The sequence below is a fragment of the Acanthaster planci genome, linkage group LG02 (assembly GCF_054643075.1).
Source record: "Acanthaster planci isolate LZ-2023a linkage group LG02, COTS_SCS, whole genome shotgun sequence".
NCBI lineage: Eukaryota > Metazoa > Echinodermata > Asteroidea > Valvatida > Acanthasteridae > Acanthaster > Acanthaster planci.
In genome coordinates, this window is record NC_141778.1 from 15,724,812 (window position 1) to 15,739,985 (window position 15,174).

The window sequence follows — 15,174 nt, forward strand, 5'->3', positions numbered from 1 at the left end:
TAACATACCTTGTACCCTCGTGGCTAATTGTTCATCCTCTCCATCGTTATTATGGACACCTTTGATGTGCAGTCAGTTTAAGGGTTACTTCTTACTGAAGACGTTCATGTACAAGTAGGTGCCGTCAAAAAGTACCTGTAGGCAAATGATTACAGAGGAGGTGGTATGTGTGCAGCACATATAAACTCTTCAGCATTCTCTGAGAGCAGAGCACTCCGGAAGAAATGGTGAAGTTGATACAGTCACCTGGAAGGGACAGAAGGTTTATCCCCCCCCCTTTCCACTTCAGGTCAACAAACATGTACATGTTCTTGTGCCTGTAAAGCTAGGGCCAGTACTACATGCAGTACTGTTGGCCAAGCATTTTAAGAAAAAGTGGGCACTAATGGAAGTATATTCTGTATATTACAAATATTCAAACATGAATGAAATCATATAGCAGAACATAATCAGTACAGTCTTGTGCATATATCGAAAAATATTGTAGCGTGTCCTACGGATCAGGGTTCGACGCTAGTATAGATTCACACACAGCCGCAACTCGCTGTTATGGTCACGAAATCTCTGTTTTATTGCTGTAGCATCCACAACAATGTGTTTTTCAGACAAGCTCTAAACATGGTACCTGTCGGCAGGGACTGCGCAGGCGCGAGGCGGGAAAACCGCGGGCCGTTCGCATACCAGCGGGGGCAGCCAGCCAACTCTATGCGGGTCCGAGCTGGCGCCCCCACCAGCCGGACCCGCCGGCGCTACACCGCCCCCTCCGAGGACTCTTGTTCATCACCGAACGAGGCGGCACAACCCGGCGGGCCAGCCCGAGGCCATCCCGGTCGCCCCTGCCCAGCTTACAAGGAGTGAAACCAAGCAACAAGTACAAGTCTGGTGGGTTTCGAGGGTCTTCTCTGCTACCATGGGGAGGGTCCAGTGTGGAGGAGACTCCGGTAGCCGTGGTGCCCCCTGGCGTTTCTTCGTTGCTCTCGGGGGACGGACTCCGGTGGGCGGTGGAGGGGGCTCCCGCTGGACCTCCGACCACCACTGGCTGTAGTGAAGCTCACAGAGGGGTGGGTCCATCATGGTGTCTGTGTCTCTGGTGGCCCACTCCTCCTGCAGAGTGGCTCGCACCCCAAGTCGCAGGCGGATCCCCCCGCATACGTCACCCAGGAGCCGGGGGGCAGACTCTGGTGGCCCCCGCTCCAAACCGGGGCTGGGGGTTCTACCTCCGTCTGCGATCCGTCTCCACTGAGCGACGCAAGGGGCGGCTCCGGCCGCGGCGGCCACCGCAGGGGCCCGAGGGCCCTGGGCCGCACTGGAAGGCGAGTCCGACTGGTCTCGTCGTTCAGGCCGGCCCCGGGTCCGGGCGGCTCCCTCGGGAGGACCGGCAGGGGGGAGTGACTGGTCCATGGGGAACTCGTCACCCCCCAACTCCCCGCCACTGGCAAAGACCTCTGGGACGTCAGGATCCTCCGCCCAAACCTGGCCAACGAGGACGTGGTCGCAGTGTCGGTGGTGCCGATCCCGCATGTCCGAGCAGTAGAAGCAGCGGCCACACCCCCGCTCACAGGTCGGGTGGCGAACAGCTCCGGACATGCCGACCTCAGGTGTCGCCGCAAGTTGGTCCGCTGGCGGAATTCTCGCTGACAGTTGGGGCAGGCCAACCGGTCCACCCCGGGGAGAGAAACAGAGGGAGATTCAGGAGTTAGCGTAGAGCAGAATTGTGCCGGATGCCGAACCCGCCGCCCCTTTCGAGTCACGCACGCTCCCCCCCACCTCCGGCTCGCACGGCAATGGCTCTGCCGGCGCGCAGCCTCCCTAGCTGCTTATGGCTGAGTTCTCCCCGCTCGACACGCCGCCGCTCCGGCCCGGGCGTCCCGACTTTGCCCCGTCAACAGGGTCCAGTGATCCGTGTGGATCTCGAGGAGTGTCCCGAAGGGTGACCCAGGAGGGTTTTGGCCACAGTCTCGGCCGTCTGATCTGGAAGGGGAAACGCCTCCACCCACTTCATGAAATAGTCCGCCACTACCATTATACTGGTGTTCCCGGCCTTGGTTCAGGGCAGGCGTCCGGTAAGGTCAATGGTGATCCGCTCCACAGGGGTCCCCACCAGGTATTGTCGAAGCGGAGCTCTCCAGGGACGCGGCGGGGACTTCTTAGAACCGCAGAGATGACACTTCTGGCACCACTCCTCAGCCTGCCCTCTCATCTCCCTCCAATACACAGGAGCCTGCCTGAGTCGGGCCACGGTCCGAGTGACCCTGAGGTGTCCAGCAGTTCGGTGGTTGTGGGCAAGAAGTAGAACCTCTGGCACCCTGGCCTGCTGGACGGCGATCTTCCAGGTGGGGGGCCACCCGTAGGCCCTTGCCCACTTCACTTGCAAGACCCCTCGGAATAGGAGCAGTGTGTCCCATCTGGACCACCAGCTTTTGACCCAGGCGCCGAGGTCGGAGATACTCCTGAGCTAGCTTGCTCAGGTCCCAGACCTCGGGAAACCCATCCAAAATCGAGTCATTCTCCTCTCCGTCCATGTCGGCTGTCGCAACCAGGGACTCGTCCTCCGCCTATGGCGGGCGGCTCCGCGGGGGGTCCGAATCCGCCGGAGGGGCCGGCCCCGCCGGCGCCGTCGAGACTGGCTCCGCCGGCAGCCAGCCCTGGACGGCGCCGCCCTTCCCCTTCCCACGCGGGCAATCCCGGCGGAAATGCCCATACTCGCAGCAGCCATAGCACCGGACCTGCGAGGGGGCACCCGGCAAGGGTGGGTCTCCACCTGCCGCCCCCGCCTTGCCTGGCGTACCTGCCGAGGGTTCTCGACCACTCGGACCTCCTTGGCCCCGATCCTACCCTTCCGCTGATAAGCCTGGGACTCCAAAAAGGCATCCATCTGAGTGGCCAGGGTAATCAGCTCTGCCAGGGTTGTGGCCTTACATGCGAAGACATGGCGCTGCAATTGTTCGTCCCCCAGGGCGTTCCGGAAGGCCTCAACTGCCAGATCTTCACGCGCCTGCGTGGGCAAGGTGGGGTAACTCCGGAGGACTAACCATCAGATGGACCTCCCCAGTTCCTCCAGGGACTCTCCCCGACCGCGCACCCGCATGGAAAGTTGAGCCTGATGGAGCGGCACCTGCGAAGCAACTCCAAACCGCCGCTCGAAGTGTTCAAGGATGCTCACGTAGTCCCTCCGGGCCTCCGGCAACAAGTCGTTGAATGCCTCCTGGGCCAGTCCACGCAGATGGGAGGCCAAGTACTCCGCCTTCTCGGTGTTGCTCCATTTATTGACGGGGCCACACTGTCTAAGTGCGTGAGGTAATCCGCCCAGGACGAGCTTCCGTCATACCGGTCCGGAAGTAGCACTGGTCTTCGGTCCTTCTGATCGGCTCCCCCCACACCGGGATCCACTTTGTAAGTCTGTATGCGGATCCGAGGGGATCCGCCTCATGTGCCTGTGTGTGGATCCGAGGGGATCCGCCTCACGCAGACACATTGCAGATTCCCAAGTGGGGATCCGCTTCATACAGATGTGTGCGGATCCCCGCGCGGGGGTCCGCCCTAATCGCACCACCCGTCGCAGTTTCGCCGTGCGGGGGCATCCGCATCTCACTATTTATCTCACACGCTCCAGCTAGCCTGTCTCGAAACCCCCTCCCGAGGACCGTGGCCTCGCAGCGCTCCAGATGGTACGCCATGCCAGCCACGTCCCCGGCGCTCGAGGGCATTCTGAAATCTGCCATGGGCCCTCTAGCTCCCATCAATTCGCACCGGGGCCCCGCCTCCGCGGCCGCCGCCACGGCCCGGCCACGCTCCGAGAGGGATGCTTCCTGAGCCACTGCGGCGCCGCAAGAAGGCGCCCCCATACTATAGCCAGTATTACAAGCTTCAGCTACCTCGCACAGAGGCTCCAACCCTGCGGCAGCCGCCCACCCACGCTCTGAGAGGAACGTTCTTTTGGGCCACGACGGTACCGCAAGAGGGCGCCTCAATGCTACCACAAGATATGAATGAATTTCCATCTGGCTCCCATCGGGACCCCCCAGCCGTGGACCCACCCTGAGGGCGCTCTGACTGGAACGCCTCTCCCAGTGTGTCCCCGCCGCTAGAGGGCACCCCGCGGACGCCGGATATGGGTGTACTAGTGAGGGGTTGGGAGGGTGTCGCCTGGCGATGCCCCCTCCCCAGCGACTGCGGTGAAATGGTTGTGCTCAAAACGGAACTGCACCTTTCTCACCGCATCAACTTTGGGAAGGGGGAAGTCGCCCGGGGACTGCGCAGACTTGGCTGCATTCTCCAGGGGACCTAACCCAAGATCCCCCCAAGCAGCGCACTCGACACCTTCCAATTTCCGCCCCCCGCTCCTGGATAACTGTTCCAGATTCTCCACAAGGAATGACTCCAGCTCGCCCGCCAACCAAGGCGAGTTCCACGTCACCTTCGCGGTCTGGGCCCCCGACCACGGGGCCCCGCGCTGGCCTGTGCTGACGCTGCCCAGCGAGTCCGGCACACGACTCAAATCATCCACCAATTCCATGGCACAGAGAAGGCGAAGAGTTTACCTGTTTTTTACAGTCACTGAATGAAGTTACTGCACTAATGTCTTGAGAAGTCAAATGTCAATGACCTGCACATATCATACCACACGGACATCTGTCTTTCACTTTGCTCAAATGCATTGACCATTACCTTCTGTAGTACACATAGCATACTCCAAGATTGTATGTGTTGTGTGCATTTCGTGTTACCCATCAAATACAATAAGAATGAATTGAACTTCAGGCCTACTTGACTTTTTGTGTGGAGATCACACTGACTTGTCCTGTTGCCAGAAAAGATTACTTTTACCTACATGTACATGTATTGGGGCTGGTGACAGGACAGAAATATCACACTTTATTTTGGTAACTTCTCTTTTGACCTGTAGGCCACAGGCGGGGTTTCTAGGATGGCACTGGCTAAGCGGTCTGAAGTGTGGAGGATATGATGATTGTCGTTGATTATTTTGCAGAGGGGAGGAAGATGAGGATGGAAAGTGGTGACCAAGGGAACCCTGGAGATTGTTTCTTCACGGGGGTCTTCTCCTTGAGTGCAAAACTTCTAGGGACAGAGCGGGCCCTATTGATGGAGCGTTGAGCCTGTTGATAGCTGTGGCCTTTTGTAATCAAATGCCTCTTCAGTTCCTGTGTATGACAGGAGAAATCTGAATCATAAGAACAAATGTGTCTCAGCCTGAGTACTTTGCTGTATGCAATGCCAGTCTTGCAGTGTCTAGGGTGACAGCTGGATGAGTGAAGATACTGATGGGTATCTGTGGGCTTGGGATACAGGTCAGTAGTCACGAGGTTGTTCTCCTTCTGGATGCTGACAGCAAGAAAGTTGGCCTGATGGAGGGAATATTCCAAAGTGAACATAATTGTCCTGTGGAAAGAATTGATATGGTTAATGAAGATGTATAGACTGCCACTGTCTCTGCCCAAAATGAAAAATACATCATCAATGTATCACCACCAAATCCAAAATGGTGCTGAAGTAAGTATGTGCTCTTCAAAGTTACCCATGAAGAGGCAAGCAAAGGAGGGAGCCATGCGGGTGCCCCTAGCAGTGCCATGTACCTGTAGGTAGTGTTTGCCCGTGAAGGAGAAATTGTTCTTGGTTAGTACAAGTCTCATAAGCGTCCCGACATCACTGATGGGGGAGTTGTGTGTCCGCTCTTCATGAGAGCAGAGCAGCAGGCACGGATACCTTCTTCATAGGGAATGTTAGTATAGAGGGAAGAAACATCAAAGGTCCCAATGACGGCTGTGCTGGGAATCTGGTTCTTGATGTTTTCCAGCTTGCGTTGGAAGTCTGCCGTGTCATGGATACATGACGGGATCTGTGGAACGAGGGGTTTGAGAAAAGTGTCAATGAACAGTGATATATGTTCAGTGAGCGATCCATTTCTGGAAACGATGGGCCTCCTTGGATTACCTGTCCTATGGATCTTGGGGAGGAGGTAAAACCTAGTGGTTCTCCAATCAGTATTTACCGTCTTTTGCAAGTGGAGTATACTCTTGTAGTAAGGTGGATATGAGGTCAGCTTTAGTAAATCCCTGATGACATACATGTACTTTGTAAATATTGAATTCCATTCCTCCAATGTCATTAATTTGGATGAAATAAACTTTGTCTTCAAAACTGAACTCTGATCTACATGTAACTAGAGACTGGTAAGCAACTCTTTCGACAGCCTGACTGAAATACTTCTCGGCCTTTTGTGACATGGACAACAAGTATTTGTGAAACCTTTTTCAATCAGCAGGCTTCATTTGTTACATTTACATGTAACAGTTGTCCTACAAATTTTGTCCACCTGCAGTATCGGAATTGATAATCAAACAGAACTTTGTCATCTTCATTTTTCTCCTAGTCAATCACCACATCCATGTGAAGACTGGAACCCCACATGAACTCACTCTCGGAAGTCTTCTCGTCGCCAAGATCTTTTTCTTAATTTTTTATGCCTGTGTTGTAAATAACAATAAAAACACCAATGACCTTGCTGGTGCATTAGTTATTTTGATGGCAACAATCAACATTGAAAACAACATGTACATGTATTACTTGAAAAATTCTGTGTGCTTACCTCCAAGTCTCCGACGGCCTTGGTGATAGCCGGCATTACCTCCACCTGCTTTTTTCACTCCTGCACCCTCACACTGACTCCCTTGGACTGCTCCAGAAATCCCTGTCCTTCTGGAAACACTTGTGGATCTTGACGTAGACTTTGCCATTGAAAGGCTCCACCACAGCGCGACACTCAGTGTTCCCCTCAGTGATTTCCTTTTCGGGGTGACTGAGGAAAGTAATGTACACTGTAGTTATTGTAATGCTGATTACCAGTGGCGAGGTGATTTCATGTCAATCATTTGCATTTATTTTGTCAGTGTTTGGTTTTGTATCTCAGACCCATGCATAACTTGTTCAATTAAGATTGTTAGCTGGTACTTTGTTCGAATCTCCAAGTCTTACATAAACTGCTTTTATCAAAGATTGTATCTTTGTTTTTTATTAACCTTTTCTAGCCGGTCCTTTGTTCGTGTCTCGGACTTGTGCATAATTTGTTCGATCAAGCTTTCTAGCCAGATCTTTGTTCGCATTGCCAACTTGCACATAATTTGTTCTATGAAGCTTTTTAGCCAGACCATTGTTCAAGGCCTCTTGTTTTTGCGCATCATCATGCATAAACTGTTTTATCAAGACCCAACACACTATTAACCTCAGGTATACTATGTGAAAAAAGCTGAAGAGCTGGAAAGATGGACTTAATGGGAGACTTTCAGATGGTTGATGGCAACAAACATAGTGGTCCCATTTGGCCAGTCCACTATTGTTAGCATCACACTTGAACTAAAGCGTGTATGCTCATAATAATGCAAATTGTAATGGACTGATCACGTGGGACCAGTATGTTTGCTGCCACCAAGTGTCTCAAAACTTTCCCATTCCTCTTGGGAGTTAGTAGGTTATACAACTTGTGGAAAATGTATTCTCTCTGGAATGTAATCTCACAACCATACTTACAACTACTTTCTGTACATTTTTGGCCTCAGTTAAATTGTCATTTCTTGTTTATGTTAGCGGCAGCTGTTCCGCTGATTATGAACAACACCCGTATACAGATTCAAATTCAATTTTTCCTTTCAAAATAAAAATGATGTAAACAGGAATTTGAAATATGACATCCAGCTACACTGCGTGAAGAATACGGGTACATGCATTACGTTTCTTGCACCTCGTTGCTGAAATGATATATACTAACTAATTTAAAGGTCTTGAATTTTTTTTCTTCAGGGAAATCAAGTGACTCCACCTGCTTGGATTTGGCTGTGATCCTGAACACTGTTTTTGCATTGTGTCATCTGTACCTGGGAATGTGGGATTTCCATCTCATCCTCATCCTCCAGTTCTTCTTCCTCCTCATTCTCTTCATCTAAGGAAGAACTCATAATGCCAAGAAGTATTGTTGATGGGAGGGTTACTGATGATGCAGTGTCCATGAGGTACTTGCAATACTGCCCTCGAAGGTCTGAAATTTCACCAGTCATCCACCAGCTAGACAAAGCTTCCTTTCCCTCCACCCCCCCCGGCTAGTGTCAATCACTGCATGTCGGCAGTAACACTTTCTGCATTAAATCAAAACTTAAACCCTTTCAATTCCTTGCAGGTTGAATTCATGTGGGGAAAGTAGTGCAAAACAAGAGTCAGTACCATATGGATCCATTGACGTGTATAGCCTAGAATGCACCATTGCTTTGAGTACAGTGAAGCTACCAACCTCGAGACAAATCCATAAAATTCTCCAAGGGAGGCTTCTTTGACAATAGATGAGACAGTGAGTTACTGTATTAAAGAGTTGTGATTTGTAGTGCAAACACTTCTGGTTTACAGCACAGTTCGTTCTAGTGTATTTTCTCCAAAGCAGCATTTCCACAGTAGTTATCTAAGTGCATGGCTTACAAAAATCAATACAGCTGACCAAGTTACTTGTGCTTGATTCAAAACAATGCATAAAATCAATCTGCTCATGTTTTACTATAAAACACGAGTAAAGGACAAAGAGAGACCTTGACAAGTTTTCTTTGAATGTCAGTGTAACCTCTGCCAATGCTCTTTAACCTCAACACTCTGTGTAGCGGGGCTTCTTGTGTGTTGGCGAGTGTTGTTGATTACCTTTTTGTTGGTATTAGAGGTTTTTGCCCACTGCTTTAAAGGTTTATGCTTCCCTTTGTGTCTCATACAGGTGTACTCTACAAGAGTGTCACACACTCATCCAGCTGAGGTTGGGAAATAACTAGATGACTTGACTCCAGAACCCCTGTTAATTACTAGACTCTGCTTCACTTCAGAAAGGTATCCAGTAAACATTGTGATGAAATAAAGACCATCTAAAAGTCATTGTTACAAGATCTGATATGTACATGTATATGGCGTTGAAAAAAAGCAAATGCTAAAGGTTCTCAATATCAGTGACAAACTTGCACCAGGATACAGTTACTCAAAGGTTTTGAAAGCATGTTGTGTTCAGCAGGTAAAAGGAGTTACCACGTGAGTAAAATGAAATGAGAAGAACTCCCATAAGGTGAATCATCATAAGTGCACTGAAGAATGAAAACATTGAACAAACAACTAATACCAACAGTTGCTTCAACTTTATAGAGAAAAGAACTTGCGCATCACAAAAACTTTTTTGGAGCTGTACCATTGCTAGTGGTCAAAAAGAACATGAACAAGGCGTGGATGTGTTCAAATGCCCCATATCCATACCGGGTCTCGACTGTGATACCACATTGTAATAACTCCTACTAGATAAGGGAACATGTTTTCACTCATTGATGAGGCTCACCAGACAAAGGAGTTTATTGTTGGCAGCCTGTTTGGTTGGTTTTAAAGCATATCAGGAGAAAGGTAAATCTTAGGAAGTCAACACATCAGGAGTTTAAAATTTGTATGTTACATTACAATTTTAGGTTCTGTATATAGATGCCAGATGTATGTGTAGTTGGCTCTGGACAACAACAGTGGGTCATCAGTGATCTTCCCTTGAGGCAACAAATTACTCAAAATTTAAAGAGTGGTGCCTGAGAACAAATCTCATGAAGTTCCGGGTCAGTGAATAGTGCATATGAATTTGTCACGCACTGAATATAGGAATTACAGTAACCACACTTGAGTACTTGTGTGTGTATTGTTTAACGTTTGTGCATATATCTCAGGGCAATTTTCCAAAAAATGCATCTTTAGACGCATCATTGGAAATGGCCTTCCTTCATGGTTTTATTCAGAATGACAGCTTGCCAGAAAAATTCTTCAGTCACATTTTACCATAACAGTCCTGAATCTTTTGATTAATGCAAATTTACATACCCCCTAGGGGGTTAGGGATAACCATCTTTAAACCAAGTGTGCTTTTCAACCGTCATTTTATCAGTCACTTTCAAGATTTGGAAAACAGTAAATGATGGACCGTATCTTCAAATGTAGTACTTTTGCACCAAAGTCTCAAAGCACTTCACTGCTATTACTCCATTACAGTGGCACGGCCCAACAGGACACCACAGGCCCCTTACTGAATGGAGGAGAATCCAGCTCGGTGAGAGATACAACCACGCTGCCAATCTCCACAGCTCCAACTGGAAGAATCATCCCCGCAAGGAATGATGCTGCATTAACAAGCTCCAGACTGGAGATGGGCGGAACCTACCATAGCGGACTCAGATAGGTGAGAGTGTGGAGAGCCACAAACAGCAGACTACCTTCATCATGGATTGCTGCATCCAATGCCTGGAAGGAGGCTAAGACTACCTTAAGAAAACTAACTCTTGTAGCAAAGACCTGGCATAGGACAGATACCTTTCCCAGCCAGGAAAACCACACACCATAAGAAAAACATTTATCTGGGCCATCCGTTTCTGTGTGTAGCAACTCAATCTAATTTCTATCGATTTACATTCATGTACTCCTGGACAGAGTGAGGCAAATTGTGATCATGGAACACGAGCACTGTCGCATCCCATCGCATAGCAGAACCACTTGACTACGGTAGTGCAAAGTGGGCCTTAATCATGCATATTGACATTTACGTCAGTGTGACATGGATGAATCATTCTAAGGGAGTGCATTTTGAAAATGCATTGAACCAGGAAGAAATGATATTGGGAAATAAAAGGTAGATGCAGTAAGTAAACCATACCTTTCATGAATTTAAGGGATGCGTGTGTCATGCTTGTCCAATGTGTTCTATACGAAGATACACTCTCCATTGTAGGTAACCATGCAAGAGCTCTATCGCAAAACTTTTAAAAGAGTTAATATTTACGGGAAGATTTTTCATTTCAAATTTAAAGATAGTACTCCGAGGTGGTATTTATATAAAACAAAGATTGACAAGGTTTTGCATTTACCAAACAACGGTGCAGAATGCTCTGTGGATCTCGAGTTATTGATTACTCTTAATGTTGACTTTTGCATAATACACAATGGGTAATGGTACAAATAGGAGGGGTTAGTGTTATCCCAAGCTAAAATACAATATTGAAGGTGTGGCATGGACAAGGTATATAAATTAAGAATAAGATATCGGTCATGTTTAAGTGTTCTTAATTTTTTGCCTTGGTTCCGAGAAAGTGACATGAGGACTTTTTGCCAATGTTGCTTCCAAGAAAGTTTGTTATCACTAATTACACCTAAATATTTACAGGTATCAACTTGTTCTATCTGTGTATTATTCAAGTAAACAGTGATATTCCTAGTAACTTTACAATTAGCAAACAACATACATTTGGTTTTATTGAAGTTAATGGATAAATAAGCACATTCAAGCCACTCGAAGATTTTGCATAGTTTCCGATTAATAGTGTGAATTGCCTTAGGTAAGTACTTACTGCAATGGAAAACATTAGTGTCATCCGCAAATTAAATAAAGGAGAGTATACTCGACGAGTTACAGATATCATATTTGTAAATCAGAAAAAGTATAGGACCAAGTATTGAGCAATGAGGGACGTCACGTCTGATTGGTGCAAATGAAGAGTTGATGTTCTACCATACAACATACTGTTTCCTGTCGCTTACGTAATTTTTGAACCATTCTAGAGCAACTCTAATTCCATATTTATTTAGTTTACTAATCAGTTTCTTTATGATCTTTTGTGTCAGAAGTCTTTGACAGATCCAAAAATAACCCAGTCGTATAAAGACAGTTGTCGAGTGATGAACTTATTTTATCAAAACAGTTGTCGAGTGATGAACTTATTTTTATCAAGGTCGATCAGTGCAAGTTGAGTTGAGTAGTTGGCTCTAAATCAGTATTGTGTTAAATGTTACATTATCAATTAAGTTGTACGTTCGAATTGCTCCCAGTCTTTCTGGTAATTTAGAGAAATACTGTAAAATAGAAATAGGGCAGTAGTTGCTAATAAGAGATGGGTCACTAGTTTTGTATATCGGGATAACTTTAGTTGTTTTTAAATCATCAGGTACTTCACCAGCATCAAAAGAGCGGTTGAAGATTGTTGCCAGAGGACAGGTTTTTCAACTATCCAATAGCCGAAGTGCAGTTTGTCGACAAAGAAGTATTTGTAGAAAATAACTCTGGGACAAATGTATGTTGTCATTACTGCGTTCATGACAGCCCACGCTAGACTTAGTCACTTCAAGGAGAGATCCTTGAGCTAACTAACCAAATCAGTCATTCCAAAAGATGACAATCCACATGTACATACATACAGTGCTTTCAAGGTTCCTTAAACTACTCTGATACTTCCAAAGATAGAAATTACTAACTATACAATCAACTACGGTATGGGAATTTAAGTAGAACCTCGAATACACAACTAGTTGGACACTGGAAAAACATGTTAAGTATTGACGGGCGGATTTACTCTATTTGCAGCTTGGCCAATAACTGTCAATGAACAATGCTCCAAAGTAAATTGTGTGAACATCCTCCCCAAAAGAGAAAAAAACAAAGAAACGAACAGAGACTTCGGCACTGCACTGGTTTATTTATTTCCGTTATAAATCTTTTCAGTTTTCTTGTATTAATTGACTGTGTGAAACAAAACTGTATGTACATGTAAATATAATGTACAAGTAAATATAAATAAAAATGTAAACACTCGTTTTATTTATTTAAGCCATTAAGTATGTACATACACTTGTAGAATGTAAAACTTTTACTGCTTATAGTTAGTTACTCAAAAAAACGTATTTTATTTCTTCCGTTAAATTAATGTACACGTGCAAATAGTATGAACGATGTTTTTTCCTCAGGGTATTTGTACGAAAGTCCCGTGCCAGAACTTAGGGGGATAGGGATTTGTGGGGGTTGATTTGCCCAGCTATCGATATTTGAAAAACGGGGGAGGGGTACTGACACCGTATGACGTTATACATGTATGGGGGTGATGGTCACGATACCGATGTACATCTGAAATGCATATTACATTCATGCAGAATGTTACATCAACGTCACCAGTTTTCCTAGACTTTTGCAAAAACAACGCGGCAACACACCGATTTGAAATATGTACAAAAAATACACCTAATTTTATTCAAAGTATTTATACACACTTTGGAACTGCAGGGAAATCTCTACTCATGGATTATTCTAAGTCGACAAAAAATGCCTCAAATAGTTCAATGCACGGTACCTGACCTGTATTTAAATATCAGTGAATCACTTCCGCTAATTACACATCTGAAAAGTTAAAACTGACCTTTTTTTATACTGTTCAACTCCTATAACCAATGGAAGATGCTCACTTCAATAAATATCAGCGATTCAAATCCCCATTAATTCACATCTTATACAATTGTCAGCAATACGTTCAAGTTTTCCTTAATTTCCAAAACAGTCTAAATTTCTGATCAACAGGTCAGTCCTCCAATTCAGCATTCTATCAACTTCCTCAATCCGAAATTTCTTCACAATCCGCTGTGATTAGAAATGTTGGGATAAACCCATCCCCCTTCAAAAGTGTGGGGGAATATACCCTTAGACCCCCTCCCCGATATACGCGCGTTTGTATTTCACTAAAAGTTACGTTTTTTCTCCAGTTCGTTCTCATGAGGCGTTTATTAAGAAACATTTCTATTTTGGGACAAAATCGAGGGTTTTTGTATTTTTTTCTTTAAGAGATATGTATTTCTACGGAAGCGTATAAGGGCCATTTGCAATTTTTTTCCAACATAATAACTCGCATTGTTGAATGTGTATCTCTCCGCGGCGAGTTTTAAGAACTTGCTGCGGCGTCAAATTGATATGCCATTTGAAGCAAGATATGGAACGGAGAGAAACCCCCCCCCGCCTTTGTGTTGGTCATTGTTTAATCGGAATCTCAGGCATTCTGTACAGACTTTTATGGGGTGTGGGTTAGGTAACAATAGTCTAGAGTGTGTATAGGGATTGGACAGGTAAGGGGGTACCCTTTCGTCCCATATCTTGCCTGGTACATGATATCCCGCCGCAGCAAATTTTTCAATAGTTTCAGAAGTCCTATTCAGCCTGCCGTTTCGAATGTATCTTTAGGGTGAAATGCAGTGAGATTTGGTTTCAGATTTCTAATTAGAACAAAAGGGGACGGTTACATGTCAACCAAGCTTGATTTCCAACACAAAAGAAATCTCTTTTGGGGTATGAATTTTCATATCCGCAAGTGGGGTAGATTGACTCGTACTCCCTGGTAGACTGCCTATTGAAAAGATTACGGTGCCTTTTCTTTTTCATTTTAAATAATCCTATCTACATAAGCGCCACGAGGGGGGACCCTGAAAAGAACAAAGAAAAGGAAAACAGCCAAAGAAGTGAATATTTAAAATGAAATGACACATAAATATTTGCCTGAAAAAAAAAGAAAATAGAACCTCTTCCCGCAGTTAAATGTCATTGTTTTAAGTAGACGGGTTGCCCCCCCCCGAATAATTTATGGCAACGCCCATGCATATTTTAGCCAACGTGTGTTGCCTTTTGGACAAAATCTCGATGTTAATATTAATCTAACATTAAAATCAGCTATGACTAAGGAGATTTCAGCAGGCAAAAAGAAAAATGAAGTGAAGGTGAAAAGAAGACCATTACAGACTTTATCACCAACTGGATTGAACTGGATTTGACGTCACATCCTTGCGTTCACTTGTCACAAACCATCCATCATCGCAGGGAGCTGGGAAAGGTGAACACATACCACATTTTTGTCAAGAACTTATTAGATGGAGTCTGTATTAACATCTGAACACGAGTTGACACTTTCGGCTCGGTGCGCATGACACGTGTGAACTTGTACTATATTTGAAGATTACGGCATTAAGTAACCTAAAATGTTTTGACCATCCAAAGCTGAGAGGTATTTCATGCGTTGCGTTTGTAGTAGTGTTTTCAAACTCCATTTTTTTTTCATTTTAAGTACTGTAAATTAATAAATTTCAACTGATGAAAGCTCAGAGGTAACTTTCAAGTCCGCTTGCTTCTGTTGGGTACTTGGAAAATGTAGGAAGAAATTAAAACAGTTTACCCCTCATTCGAATGTGGAAATTCACACCACAAAATAAAATTTGGTTGTCTTTGTCTTGGAAAACAAGTTTTATGGAAATGTAACATCCCCTTTTTAACAATCTAAAACAAAATCTCAATGAATTTCATCCTAAAGATAC

General features: G+C 45.9%; 2 long non-coding RNA genes and 1 pseudogene across 8 annotated transcripts in view; 1 reads left to right on the top strand and 2 right to left on the bottom strand.

Moving 5' to 3' along the window:
- LOC110973222 (uncharacterized) overlaps positions 1-14,964 on the top strand; it is a 55,173-nt gene extending 40,209 nt beyond the window's left edge. For 4 of the 6 annotated variants that reach the window (XR_002597443.2, XR_002597444.2, XR_015424455.1 and 1 more), the window contains 4 exons: positions 7,816-8,024; positions 8,189-8,356; positions 8,765-8,874; positions 10,057-14,964. This is a non-coding gene — a long non-coding RNA (uncharacterized LOC110973222). Of the gene's footprint in view, positions 1-7,815; positions 8,025-8,188; positions 8,357-8,764; positions 8,875-9,491 lie in introns of all 6 variants that reach the window. The other 2 variants (XR_015424454.1, XR_015424453.1) reach the window with 2 other exon arrangements.
- Positions 1-15,174, bottom strand: part of LOC110973235 (uncharacterized) — a 146,985-nt gene that overhangs the window by 13,571 nt on the left and 118,240 nt on the right. For both annotated transcript variants that reach the window (XR_015424458.1, XR_015424457.1), the window contains exons 3-5: positions 7,890-8,147; positions 6,608-6,817; positions 9-135 (exon numbers count right to left, since the gene is read on the bottom strand). This is a non-coding gene — a long non-coding RNA (uncharacterized LOC110973235). The remainder of the gene's footprint in view (positions 1-8; positions 136-6,607; positions 6,818-7,889; positions 8,148-15,174) is intronic.
- On the bottom strand, positions 4,980-6,127 carry LOC147799944 (uncharacterized; annotated as a pseudogene).